At 37.3% G+C, this 14854-nt stretch overlaps 1 long non-coding RNA gene across 1 annotated transcript in view; it reads left to right on the forward strand.

Moving 5' to 3' along the window:
* Nucleotides 1-14848, forward strand: part of LOC115947932 — a 48672-nt gene extending 33824 nt beyond the window's left edge. Inside the window, exons 3-4 of the long non-coding RNA XR_004081785.1 lie at nucleotides 12263-12466; nucleotides 14721-14848. This is a non-coding gene — a long non-coding RNA (uncharacterized LOC115947932). The remainder of the gene's footprint in view (nucleotides 1-12262; nucleotides 12467-14720) is intronic.
* Nucleotides 14849-14854: the final 6 nt, after the last annotated feature.

The raw sequence follows: 14854 nt of genomic DNA on the forward strand, positions 1-14854 counted from the left end.
GAGAAGGAGCCAATATTGCTGAAAGAAGCTTGGGGCTTATAAAAATTGGAAAAAAGATCGTTTGAATTAATAAAAAAAATTAATTCATCTGTTGCTAATGAAGCTGAAGTATTTTTGATATAATGAAAACTACAGTAAATGCATGATCATTGCTGAAGTCAGGCAGATTTAAATGTGTTTGTAGCATTTGCTGCCTGAAATCACTTGAAGAAATGCTAGTAATCCATTTTGAAGGGTTCAGACTATGAACTCTATAAAACTGTAATAGATTTTCCTATGCATGTAGCTATGGATGATGACGTATGTATGGTCATGCTGTGTTATCTTGATCAGTGGAAGCTGAACCTAGAAGACTGAGGAAATATTGTTGGGCTTTTTTATAGGGGCATCCATTGAAAACCTAAAAGGAAATATATTTATTTTGGTGGGGTTTTTTTGGTTTTTTGGGTTTTTTCACTATTAATTTCATTTACGTCTCACATTATATTCTTTACTGGAGATATAAACTGCAGGCCGAGCTCCTTTGCTCTTCTCTCACACCTTATCTACTCTAAAAGAAGCTGGACCAAGAGACAGTGAGGGATCAAGATGAGACTTGCATATTTAAGAGGTTGTTTATTCATGACATGGTGTCAAAGTATAATAACAGAATTCATGCAGGGTATAACAACATATACAGTTTACTTGTGCTGTTATGTGCTATCTTATATTTAAACAAGACAAAACCTGTTAATAGATACTTTCATATAAGGCAGAGTTTTCTGTGTGTGATGTGACTAAAATTCACTTCACATTCAACAATCTGGTATCAATTTTTATTCTTTTTTTTTTAAACCAAGGTTATAGTACAATGCATGTAAGACTTTTTAACAAACTGCAAGGTAGAATTGAGAAGGAAAAAAGTTTTGCAAATTACTTTAGTCTCTGAAATGACACTTTCTTTTGCAATTAATTTATTCTGTGATTTTCTCCATCGAGAAATACGAAGAGCTACAATTTTAGTCTAGGAAATGAAATTCCGAAAAGTAAGCTTACCTAGGTAAGCCAGAGTAGTATGCTAAACTAATTAATTCTGCGCCTCTTTCACACGTGGACATGTGAGTACAACTTTGAAAATTTTGCTCGTACCTCCACATAAAAAGTTGTAAATTATCACAGTTCTTATTTAGTGTTGAACCAAACATAAGCCCTTTCTGAGGGAGACACAAAGAAGAAATGTTTCAGAATTAGGTGTGAGGACACACCTTTTGCCTCATTTAGCATACCTACAGGTATGTCCAAATGTTTGGATTTTTTCTTACCGTTCCACATTAACTATAAAGCTTATAAAGGATTTTTGTTGCCAGATTTTTTTTTTACTTGAAAGAGCAAGATAATGTATTGTTTGTCATCTATTAATTCTATATACATATATGTGTAAAAAAATGCAGAGCAACAGAGCTGCAGATGTAGTGTTCAAATGTAAAAGCAGAACAAATAAATGAGTACATACATCCCACTGTGGAATTTGCATAGGAGCCTAGTGGTTAAATTAACAATAGAGACAATTTCTGTATTTGACTTATCATGACCTTCTGTACTCTTCATATACTGTTGTAAAATTTTTCATGGTAAACTTTCAGCACAAAAGTGATTTCAATATTTTAGGGAAAACTGTTGAGCAGGAGAAGGTAAAATCATTACCTCATTATAAAAATGAATGTTTATGACCTTTTAAATGACAGCTGTAGGGCCAAAACAGCTGGGTAAACAGGTTGAACTTTTTCTAAGTGGCAGTTCTCTCTTTGGAGAAAAGTGTTTGAAATGTCTTTATGAGACTGGTTGTGGTTGGGTCTGAACGTATTGTGGTTTGCCCATGGGTGGTAAAATTTGTGATAGTATATCCACCAGCTTACTTGGAAGAGCACTTGGCTCAGTCTCTGTATATCTTATGTGATTTTTGCAGGATGTGCACCTGGGATTTGCAGGAGTCCAGGTGTCATTTGATGCTGGCTGTAAATTGTAAAACGTTGGTCTTCCACTTGACTAATTTACAGTGTGCTAGCATGTATGTTTGTTCTCCAAGAAGTCAGACAATTGGCATTGTTAATTATTTAGGAACAATCTCAGTTTTCCTTAAATTTTCTGCTTGGAAAGAAAGCTCTGTCTGCATGAGATTGAGGGGTTGCATTGGAGTTATGTGGAGGAGAAGAGGATCCTGTGACTCCTTAGGTTGGCTGTAGTGCTGCACAGGTGTGGATGCTCTGCCACTGGTGTCTCCTTCCATCCACAAACAGGTGGAGCTGCTCTTGTGGGAAGCTGCTGCTATCAGCCCTTAGGCACCCACATTGCTTTCACATGGAAGCAGGGGAGAAGCCTTGGTGCTGCACTCCCCAAAGAAGCCAGAGAGGCAGAGAATGACAGGAAAGAGACACCCCTATCTCCTGCTGCTCCTCCAAGCATGGTGGATGCGGGCTCTGCGGTGAAACGCGGCCATGGTGAGCTCACTGCAGTGCTAACTGGATGGCCTCCCACAGTGTGCTTTAGCATCTGATTTAGGCTACATCTATGATGGTGCTGCCTGGTAATGTGTACTGTCTGCAATGATGCATTTCACTGCTCTTTCCTGGTACAAAACGCTGAGTTCAGAGGAGCTCTGCCAACAAACTGTGTGTTCATAGCAGTATTGTGCTTCCACGCCATTTTGTGAGGCAGGAAAGTTCAGTGACAATTAAATGGTGTCAGAAAATAGTTAAAATGTCCTCTGTGAGTTTTTGTCAGATTTATTTACAGCTAAGTAATTCTATTTGACTGTGCAAGACCAGGCAAATGCTTCTGAAGGTTATTTTAAATATTGTCAGCAACTTGAACCTATGTAAGCACAAGTAATGTATCACCAATTAAACAACATTCCTCATAGGAACACTGGTTGAATGTGTTTTAGTGTCCTCACTTTGGCTTGAGATGCTGAAAGCAGCGCTAGAATTCTGCTTTAACCTGAGCTACACAAATTAATATTTTTAACTGATTTTGGAAGTATAATGAGGGAACATGCTTGTTTCTTATTTTAATTTCTACTTTGAAATATGAATTGATTTGAAATAATTACAACTGAATATAATGCTTGTATGTAATTGATGATTAAATTATCATTGCATTTGCTAATTTTTTAATATCCTGTTTTTATAGTGAAATCTTAAAGTATTTAGCCAGATTAGGGACTGTGGGGTGAAGCCCTACTTTCGTGCAGTAGGTGAACTCTTAAATCAGTCTCTGGAGTTATTTAACGGTTACCAATTACTCCTGCATTGTAAACAATCAAAGTGCTTGTATCTGCAGGCAGTAGATAACCTGAAAATCAAATATATCAGCTCTGCAGAGATCCTTGAGGAGATTGTCCTGTCAGCTAAAACAAGAATAAAAGATGTGATTGTAAATAACATTTGTGGGACAAGCAGGCTAGTAGCATTCATTTGAAAAATAAATATGGAACCACCTGTAGCCCACAGCGGACATTAATTGTACATCTGTCAGAAAACAAAACCTTAAGAAACTTGTGGGCTTTGCTTCCTGATTGTTTTAAGTTATGCTTTGCCATCTTATGATGTGAGGGCATCCCTGACCCACTCTTTGTGAGGAGGTGTAATGGATAGCACTGATCCTATCAGAGGTGTTGGAAACCCCTGCAGTTCAGATTCTTTGAGTCATGGAGTAGCTGCTAGCCGTATGTTTTCCCCTTTTTTTTGTGAGAAGGCTGTGATTTTTAGCTACATGCATGTCATAGGGATTTTACTTTAATATGAGTTAATGAATGAATTAATTAAATTGAATAGAATTTCTTACCTGTTAACTTTTTCTAGTTTTATTTCTTGTTACCGATCATAAGAGAGGAGAAACTAGTAGTAAGCTATAAATTTTGATTGAAATGTCTCCATACCTATCCATAAAGTGGATGAGAAAAATTAAGATTTTAATATAACCTTATTTCAAATGCCATCAGCATTAGAAATAATACAAATTTTAGCGACCCTTAAAATTAATCCCACAGCGCTGAAGTTATTAGAGATTTGGCCAGTTAGCTCAAGTGCTGGAGTATAAAAAGAGCTTCCAAACCAGTAATATTGTGACAGACAGTATCATTGAGAATACTAGGTTGATTCTGTAAGGATGGTTGTGCTGATGTTTAAGTGGTAAGCTTTTTTCTTTTGTTTTGAAGGAGCGAGAGGGTGGTGATAACAATTTATTTATAGCCATTTGTGGTGGAAATATTTGGTAAATAAATGAAATGGAGGGGAAAGAGGAAATCTGTTAGCTGCTGTTTTCTTGTATCAACTCTTTTTTTTCCCTCTTAAAGATAGCTGTTTAGTCCATTAGTGGTTTTCTTTCTCCTTGCATGCTGGCTTCCTGTAGGTTTCACTATGGAGTAGCAGGTGTACAATTCCAAAGTGTCTTTACAAGTGGCTCAGCAGGGCTTCCTGTGCCATACATTCACTGGAGACAGCTCATCTGTTTAATCCTTATGTTTTAGTCAACCTTTCTTATTATGCGGACAGGGCTCCCATGCTCAGCTGGATTTTGACTCTCAGAATGAATTGATGGAGCTCTTTGATCTTTGCTGTGTATTGCATCTGTTTCATCTTTCATCCTAATGCATGATCTTCCTAACTTCTAGCTAATGCTTTATTTTGTTTATTTTACCTTTTCCACTTGAATGCATCAATTTTATTTTGTTCTTTCAGCACGACTTTTTATTGTCAAGGAACTTGATTGCACAACTTTAACATTATGATAATTAAGCTGGTATGGGCATTTAAAACGCAGGCAAAGACTTGAAGAGCCATGCCATTTTCAGGGTTGGTACTTTACGTTTTAGAGCCTTGATCAGAATCCTTAAAAGGGATTAGTGTAATTTTTACAAATTTACAGATTAGTGCACATGGTGATAGTGGTGATGAATAGTGGACATGCCAAAGAAATAGGTTGGGACAGTACACACATTTGGAACAGCCTGCTACTGGGTATTGACACCTGAACTACAGTGGCATTGAGCAGTAGTGGGCAGAGCTGTAGAATGCAGAACTTGAGTTTAATCAGCTCCTTAAGAACTGGTAAGAAGTTACACTTTTTCTTAGTTGTGGGTTTATCCGACTCCAGGAAGTTTAAAGGCATTCAAAATTCCATGTTCTAATTCAGTCATATGCTGAGCTGCAGTTACATTTTGGTTATCTTCACACCCCCCTCCCCCCTCCACCCCCAATCTTAAATTTAAGTATGACAACCAGCAAGGGATTACTCTTTTTCAAATGAACCCAGCAAATTAACAATTTTCATTATACTTTTCTGTTGAAACTAGCACCACCAACAGAGCATTTTTTTAATGGTATGATTGATTCCTCTACTCGTACAATAGAGTTTAAATTCTGTTCTTAAAAAGATTTAAATCAGTGTTCAGCTTTAAGTGAGAGTAGAAATTTAATTTTTCTCATGATCAATAATGCTGGAGTGGAGAGAGCATTTTCAAATGAGCAAAAAAATCTACAGCAGCAAAACTCCTGAGTCTTTGCTCATAAGATGTTTGATATATTTCACTCCAGTCTAGCATCTTACATGTCTGGCATATTCAGAGCCATTCCCCATTTTGCTGCATATATGGAACATATTTTGTCCCTTTGGGAATAGCCAGCATTTGAACACTAAAGTTTTTGTGGGTTTATTTTAATGCTCTTTCTCTGGAGAAGGCTCCTTGTGCAGAACTTCCACTTCCCTGTTTAGTGTGGTAAAACCTGGGGCAGTTGATTGTTACGTGATGGGGAAATCTGCATTTAAAAATGGAGACAGATCCTCCAGAGCTGCTTCTTTGGTCAATGACATATGACCCATTCAGTCACATTACAGGAGAATCTTTTAGCATCCTTGTGCAAATACCATGTCTATAAGTGAGGAAAAAAAAGCACAAACCAGTAAGTTTTGGGAAACAACAACATTTTTAATTTTGAATTTGTTAGGCTTTATTTAAAAGGAACCATAGCCTCACAAAATTATTTATTTTAGGCTTGATTTCACTGTGACATAAGTAGATGACAGTTACTAGTGATAATTTCTGCAAATAAGAAGTAAAAAGAGACCTGAATCTGATATAATACAATGACATCTGCTGTTGTTGCAAATCAAAAAATTTGATAATATTTGCCTGGTATAATAAATATCTTTCCCCCAAACAAGAAAACTAAACCCCCCGCCTCCCTCCTCCAACCCTAAACTATGCTTCTCTTGCTGTTAGATCATCTTCTTTCAGCTACTTTTGATGTAACACTCTGTAAGAGCTCTCTGTCCTCTAATATTGAAAATAATAGATAACTGACATTGATGGCAAAACCAGTTTAAAGATATATAAGGAAGAAGTTGAGAATTTGGGGAAAAAATGATAACTGACTTGGCCTCCTTCTTATCTTTTTGTTTTTTTTAGTTTGCCTTTGGAGCTGTTGCCTTTTTACCTCTCTGGAAGGAATCAGTTGTAGAGTATTATCTGTCAGGAAATTAACTGTTTGTATTGAAAGAAGCTCATTAAGTGAATCTAGAAAATTATTAATATCCTGGATGCCCGTGTCAGGCACTTTCACAATTTGAGACCTGTCTTTGTAGAATCCAGTCTCAAAATGTAACTACATTAACTCTATACTCTATTTTTAATGAAGTTTTATCAGATAATTTTAGTGGTTTATGTTGTTGGATTTAACCTTTTTTTCCCTGTCTGTTGGGTGTTTGGATTATGTCATTTTGATTGGATCATTGAAGTTACAACCTTTCTAATAGGTCATGCACCAGAGTTTGTTTCTGCCACATTATTGGTGTTTTACATGTTTCAACTTTATTCAGACAAAATGGATAATTTTATGAGACTACTTCAGCTGTAAGTGCATTTTTTTATTTTGGAGAAAAATATAAAATGACACATTAAACATAAGTACCATATAATCTAAAGAGATTGTGTTGCTGTAGCATGGCAATATGTTTTCTCCAATGTGTTTTGCGTTTGTTGTCTCCAGAACAAGAATTTGTTTAATTCAGTTGTTATTTTGTTCAATGTGTGTGTGTCTGCCATCCCAGTTCCAGTTTACTGCAGGTGAGAACTTTTGCATAGGAGATGCCTTTAGGCTGTAGAAAAAGGCATTTTAACCACAACGCTGGGAATGAGTTTCCTGTAAAACAGTGCAAACACTGCCTTTAGGGAAGAACTATTACTTGCTCCTGGAATTGTGGTGCTCAGATGTCTCACTTGACCCAGCAAGAGGCTCTCTGGGAAAGGGCTTTTATATGCTGTCATTCCATTAAGACAATGCAAGTTTTTTTATTGCCTCATCTTTACAGAATGATACAACCCCATTTCAAATCCAGAATTTTTAGTCTGAATGTTAATGAACAGCTTGTCTTTTTTAAAAAATAGGCAAACAAATAGTTCAGGACAGACTAATTTTTTGTTGATTTCAGCTCAGTCTTTCTTATTCCCACAAGCGTTTCTGTTTCACAGGTATATTGTCAATTACTGATTTTTTGGGGTCGTTCTGTTATATAGGTAACAGAATTGAAATTCTTGTCGAATGTGTTGCATTAAGCTGTCCTGGCTTTGTGATAAGTTAGCTTCCGTGCCATGAGTGGGTAGAAGCTGGGAGCGGACATCAGGAATGAAAATCGCTCGTTGCGATTACTGCCCTTACATTTTTTCCTGGACACCTGCTACTGGAGGTTGTCAAAGGCAGGATGCTGGAGCGTGTATATGTAGTGTCTATATTCTTAATGGTCAGTTTAAGAAAAGGTATGTCAGACTACTAGTGCAGGTAACAAAACAGCAGAGCATTGGTGAAACGGAGTTTCACCAAAAGAAAAAACATTTGCAGCTTTCAGTCTTGTCGGCATCTGGCCATAGCAGGACAGAACAAAAGTCCTTTAGTTCACCTGTCCTGACAATATTAAAGTGGGATAAAGCTGGACCTGTTCGTCACACTGCAGGTGGAGGAATGGTCTTTCCCTCCTTTTTCTTTCTTTACCAGTTCCTAGAATATAGGCAAGATTGTTTTCCTTGCAGTGCATTAATATTTCACCTCTGCTCATTCTGTGCTAAGGATTGACACAACATGTGGCCTCTTCACATCTGCCTCATGGCGCTTCCCCCTTGAGAAGCTACGTGTGACCTTTGCAGACATTGTTCTGCACTGTGAGACTTTATTATTTCATTCTTTTCAGTGGAATATGTGTGCTGTTTAAACTGCAGGCCAGCTGCCTAAAATAAAATTAGAAAGAAAAAATATCTGTAGCTATTTCAGGTGCATATGACACGCCAAAATGAGAAACCATACCATAAGGTCTCTGTCTGTACTTGCATATGCTTTTTCTTGGATTGAGGGGGGAATCAGTGTGTAAGAGGGTCAGTGTGTCCCAAAACCTTAAAAGCTCCTGTTTTCAGGAAGAGCTTCGTTGCAGACAGGTTTTGGTCCTTGGACCCAGGCTTTGCTATGTGTGTTCCCTTAGAGCTCTGCACTGGTGTTAGTGTACCCTCCCGCACTGGCTTTGTGCCCTTGTGCTACACTTTTCCTTCTCCTAGTTTGTGTTTTCTAGCAGAATCAAGCATGTTGGCTCCTTATTAATTGGCAGCCGCTGAGCATTAAAAGTTAATTTAAAAGCCCAGTGGATTGCAATGTGAAGAGTACTCCTTTCATTACATTGTTCATTATTTTAAATGTATAATTTACATATATTATTGCTTAATTTCACTTAATTTTTTGTAATGAGGTACTGAATGGAAGATTTACAGGATTTATGAGAGTACAATGGAAGGATTATTAGATGGACATTTTTTAAGTTAAGCTTACAAATAAGTTGTTTTATTTTGTTTTTTTTTTCTTTAGATAATGGCTCCTACTCTTTACTATATTTTTTCTACATTGGATCTTTGGGATTTGAGGAGTTTTTTTGTTTCTTTTGGTGTTTTGGTGTTCCCCCCGCCTCCCCCTGTAAGAATGCAAACAATGTAGCAAATATTGTGGAAATCCTGGAGTAATCCTGTCTTTATCAAAATAAACCTCTCTTTTGAGCCTGTACCACCATTGTTATGGCCATGGCTTGCATTTTCTTTTTTTAAACTGAATATACTTTTAGTTAACCATGGCCTATCCTTTATCTCCCTCTATTCTGATGAAATTTTTCTTTTACTAGAGCCTGAGTTTACTTCTCCTATAGCAAGTATGTTTTCTAGTTGCTTCCATTGAGGTCTGTTCACTTCATTTGTGTATTCCTCTTGATATGTTTCCTTTTCTCTGAAATCCTTATTGTATGGAGGATTTGGTAATTCTAATATTTATGTCTCAATGGATAGGGGAAACAACCCCCCAGCCAAATATCACTGATTTTTCAAATAGCTTAAGAAATTGAGGGCCAAAGTACACAGAGGAGGTGCCCTGCCCTCCTGTGAAAATTACATCTCTAATTCCTTTAATTTGTATAATCTCATGATTTTTACTATTTATGTTGTTTTTGCTTTAGACAGTTCATAGATAAATAGAGTAATTCAATTTGGAAGACACATCCAGAGGTCAACTGGTTCAGCCTCCTCCTTCAAGCAGGGTTAAAACTGAATCAGACCAGTTTTGCAGTCTCCATGAGAGCTAATAGAGAGAGCTAGTACATCCATCCAGTGTATGTTGTTCCACCAGTTTACATTCAAGTATGTAAATAGGTATAATAATTCATTCTCAGCAGATTCCTGTCATGCTGTCTATCCTAGTGATGATAGAGGAGAGCATTGTGACAAGCCCAGTTGCCTTGTTTATTATAGCTGAGGGTTCATGAAGTTAATTCCATATTTTCCCCCAGTGAACTTTGAAGTAATGAAAAGGAAAAAAAGTGTGAATAAGAGGAAAACCAGATGTAATTGTTGAAAATAGACAAAAGCATGTTCTTCTGGGGTCCCAAGTTTGATCGTTCATTCCTGCATCTTTAAAATAATTGGTCAGGTCAATCTGTATCTGTCAGACACCATCCTGTTTGTTTTCCAGTTTTGCCAGCTCAGATCTGTTTTGATAGCTTAGGAACCTAGTCAGGTCTATGCTGGTGGCTGACAGGAGATACTGCTAGGGTTAGGCTTATGTATCTGATGATTTTGGTTAACCTTCCAGAAAAATGAATCGGTAGTTATGTCAACCTTCTGTTTTTGCGTGCTTCTCAAGTCCCTCATTCATTTGCTATGCTCAGTTATTACTTTTTGCCTTAAACTTCTGTGTTATAACCAAGACTATTTCTTCATATTTAGCTGCTGCCTAAATAAAACAAGATCTGGTTTGAGTAAAGCACTACAAATGAGAGCAAATAATTCATTAAGGTCTTCCTTCTGAGTAAAATCCTCTCATTGGTAGATATTTTAAGTGAATTAATCAGGAGTTTCTAACAGTGTCTGCCATTGGATTGGTGACCATGTGTTGCGGAAGTACTTGAGCTAGATCTCAATTTGTTAACAATTTGGATATAGAATGCAAAGCAGAACTGGTGTAGCCTTCAATATCTGCCTGAGAAGCTGGCTGAATACCTCAGTCATCCAAAATGAATGAAACAATGACATCACATTTGAGAATGTACTTTATTTTCTTGTCTTCATCCTTTCAAACAAATAATCAGAAAGCAATTAGCTGTGTTTAATAATGAATTATGAACACTATTGCTATTCCTCTATTCAGCCTCAGCTTTCCAAATGAGGAAGTCACATAGGACAAAAATTTGACTTCTGAAAGGTATAGAAGGTTCTGCAACACTTTAATTTCGAGGGAGCAAGGTCAGGATGTAATTGTTGCTCCCACTAGCTGCTATTTTCTAACTGTTGATATTTTCTGTTTGCATGTCAAGAAAGCATGAAAATTTCAGCTGAACTGCATGTGAAAACTTTCAAGAAAAAATGTGTTGTTTTTAGTGAATTTATTGAAAAAAGAGGTAATTTTATGCTGTAAAGTCCACAAAATCTTCATGACTGAGATGGTCTTGCTGGATACCACTTTAAATGGAAACTAGCTTTCACTTAAGGTGAAGTAAACACAAGATCACCTTTCTGAAAATAAATAGTTTTGGAAAGGCATTCTTTGGTCCAAGTGCCAGGGCAGCCAATGTATCAAGAATCCAAAACTGATGCTGAAAATTTTTTCATGTCCTTATAAATTTGTATTCATTGATTATTATACTCTATTTAGTTAAATGGAACTGTCGGCCGGCATTTCAAATTGTATGAAGTTAGTTGGTGGGGCTTTTTGTACCAGAATGCATTATTCTGAGAGCTTTTGTTCTATTGTAACAAAAGTTTTGTTTCTACTTCATAAGAGCCATCTTCCACTACTTGGCAGTGCATTTGGTGTGTTAAAAAAGGTCTTACAGTAAGAGTGCATGATTGTTTAATGCTGCTCTAAATGAAAAGCCCAAATATATTCCTGTTTCTAGACCAACGCTGAAATTCACCAACAGCTCAGATTCTGTTAGGGTGCTTTTTTATTCTGGGTTTATAACATATTTGCGTGTTTAACCTTCCCAAAGCATAGGCTTCACTTGTGGGGTTTTCTGTACGATCAGACTAGTTGAGAGGAAGATGTATACAGAGAAGCCTTTAATGGTAGCTAACTGCTTCTGTGGGCCCAATTAAGACTATCCAACTGTGAAACAGAGTCCCCGGAGTAACGGTGCGGTCTGCATGCCTGGGTTTGCTGAGGTGGGGGGATGGAGGCCTGGAATAAGAGAATATCCAACACAGCTTTGGAGAAAAAAAAATGTAAGAGTTTTCTTAGGGGGAAAAAAGTGAAAAAAACCCCCAACAAACTCAACACAAAGCAAAACTAAAAAAAGAGCAGCCCTCACACTTTCGGTATGCAGTACTAATAAAGGTTGAGGTCAGCTTTATGTATGCACTGCATTCTAGACTTGACACTGTAGTAGCTGTGCCTGAGATCTTGATGCGTTGCTGATCCAAAATCAATCTTGTTGCTCCTAAGAAGGCAATGAGAGATAATAAGTACTATTCACCTGATTGCCTTCCTGTTCTGAGACAGCTGGTGACGCTTGTCTTCCTGATAACCAGGAGTTTCAGATCTAAGGCAGGGATAAAGAAAAGCTGGGAGCTTGCTGAATCTAAATTTGACAGTCGATGGCTGTGTAGAGGGTCAGAAGGGATAGAATCTGTGACACGTATAAGAAAGGAACAAAATTTATCTGCTCTGGTTGCAATGATTAGATGTCTCTTTGTCTGGCTTTCTTACAGTGGATGATTGATTGTACCCGCCAGCTGGCTAATATCATAATTAACAAAGTTGCTACCATGTCTGAGAAGTTTAATCGAAAAAATTGCCGGCAGTATGATGCCATTGTCACAGAGATCACAAGCACAGCAGTGTTGACTTTTGCACTGGTGGAGCCGCAGGACTATGTAGATGTGCTGAAAAGTCGTTCGCTGGGATAACTGAAGGTATGTTTCTTTCCCTGTGCATTTCTCCACTGTTCATTCTTTTGAAAAATAAAAGGCATGGTTCTTTGAGGATACCTTTCATTTCAGGGTCCCATGTGAAGCTATTCTGTCGTATTTTAAAGCAGTTGTAATAGCAATCTAGAATATGTTTTATCAATGCGTCAAGAGGTGAATAATCAACACTGTAGTTCAGTGATACTCACCCTTTCTAAGTGGTCTTCGGTGTCTTGCTGGATGCTTTTTGCAAAAAATGTGGATGCAGTTGTTTCGTAGCTGATTTTCTCAGCTGGAAGCTGAGAAATGCTGTTGACAGTCTATGTTCTAGGAACTCATCATGCAGCTTGGGTTTATGTTTTTCAGCATCTATTTTCATGCATTACTTCAAGTTAGAATGTAACTTAAAGGCATTAAAAAGTTAGAAGAGTAAACCAAGGGGAAACCTGTGTTCTTGCATCCGTAACTCAGCGTTAGACTGTCTTGCTAAAATGCTCTCTTTTGTGTATGTGTGTTTGTGTCTGTTTGTGTGTGTGAAAAGAGAGGAGCATTGATGATGTTAACTGGGAATTCACAGCCCCTTTGTAAAATACTGCCTGAGAATTTCACTTACTCCTTTTGTATGTTTACCTAGCTTTCCAAGTTAAACATTATTCCACTGAGCTCTTTTTCTCTGCAATTGTATTTTAACGTGTGTGTGTGCACTGTGTGGTAGTTCAGTTATGCTCTGGAGTGTGTTGAAAATGCCAGCCTGACATATTGCTAATGAGTGTGCATATTGACAGTGACGGGGGCGTGTGTCTGTCTGTGTGCCATATATTAAAACAAAAAGAGGAGAGAGACAGAGACAGAGAGAGACAGAGAGACAGAGAAGGAAATATTGGGATGGGAAAGAACAGTTTGTTTACATTACGGTACGTCAAAATGTTATTATGGCTAAAAAATCCATTTTAAATAGACACAAGATTTCTTTCTTGCAGGAGCTAATATGACCATGGTAGGAGGATAAGGGAGACCCATTTATTTTGGTGGTATTAGTATTTTTCTGCCCAATAAATTCTGACTTTTGGTACCAGCTTTTAAAATTTGGGAAATGAATTGTTTGCGGTTTTTTTCAGTTCTGTAACAAGCTCTTCCTGAGTTTTCTGTTGCTTTTCTCTATGTCTTTACAGGTAAACTAGTTCTGGGCATTCAGGTGGAATTGTTACAGTAGACTTTTGAAGGAATGTATTGTTTTGTAGCTAGCATAGCAGATGTTTATCTAAAGCCAACATTTTTGAGGGGATGTGCTCTTTTATATTGGATAATTTTCTGTTTTGAGTTAAACAATTTTCTCATTTTGAGCTGATATTATTGCAATGGTAGTTTAAAACTAATGCTGATGTGAATTTTTCAGAGAGACTTTGCAGTTCTCAGTCAATTTAATAGCAGATAAATTTTTCTTAACTGGTAGTTCAAATTTAAAGAACAAGCTACTCTTTTTTATTAGTTCTTTATTTTTTTCAATGGGTTATACCCCAAAAGAGTCTTTTGTTTGTGAGGAAATACTTCTCTGCAGGCCAGAAATATATTCTTATCATCACTATTATTCCTATCCTCGGTAATGGATTTTAAGTTATCCTTGTAAATCTATTGCTTTTCAAGAGCTGCTAAGGAAAATTAAAAATCTATATTTTGTTTTGAATAGAAAATGCTGTGAACAGTGACAAAATAGATTAGTATTGTGATTGCAGACAATAGGGAAGATTAAGTTACTAAAACAGTATATTGTTGTTCTAAACTAAAGCCTGTAATATTTTCTGTAATTGAGACTTCGTGCATTGTTAGAACTCAGTTGGAGTATCAAATGGTTGTGAGGATTAGAGCAGACAACTAAAGCAATGTCACAGTAGATGTGGCTGGTTTTTAACAGGATTATCTTCTGAGATGTGTAGAAATGAGCCCTTGTAATAGTTTTGGAGGAATTAATAATTTTAGTAAAATGTTAATGGCAAATGTGCTAATGTAAAGAATTAGAAGATTAGTGATGCATCCTTTTGCATGGAAATAGGAATATAATAAATGTCCTGCAGGTGACTGAAGCTGCGGCAATTTTATTGGAGATTAAAGTTTGATTGACCTTTGCTGAGGTGATTAACCCTTCTGAAATTAAAAGCCAGTAGTAAATTATTCTGTCCAATTTAAATGCAAACACGAATGATATAGCATACTGTTCTAAGTGTAAGAGAAAAAAACGTTTTAATTTTCGTTTTGCACTCAGTGAGATGTGATTGCAGACAGCGCACGGCCGGGCTGTGGTGGAACTGGCCAGTGGCGCCCTGCCTTTGCTCTGCTGGCTCCCGCCGGAGCAGCCGTGCCCCGGGGGTGCTGAGCTTGGGGGCAGCTGCCTGCAAG

The sequence above is a fragment of the Geospiza fortis genome, unplaced genomic scaffold (genome assembly GCF_000277835.1).
Source record: "Geospiza fortis unplaced genomic scaffold, GeoFor_1.0 scaffold186, whole genome shotgun sequence".
Lineage (NCBI taxonomy): Eukaryota > Metazoa > Chordata > Aves > Passeriformes > Thraupidae > Geospiza > Geospiza fortis.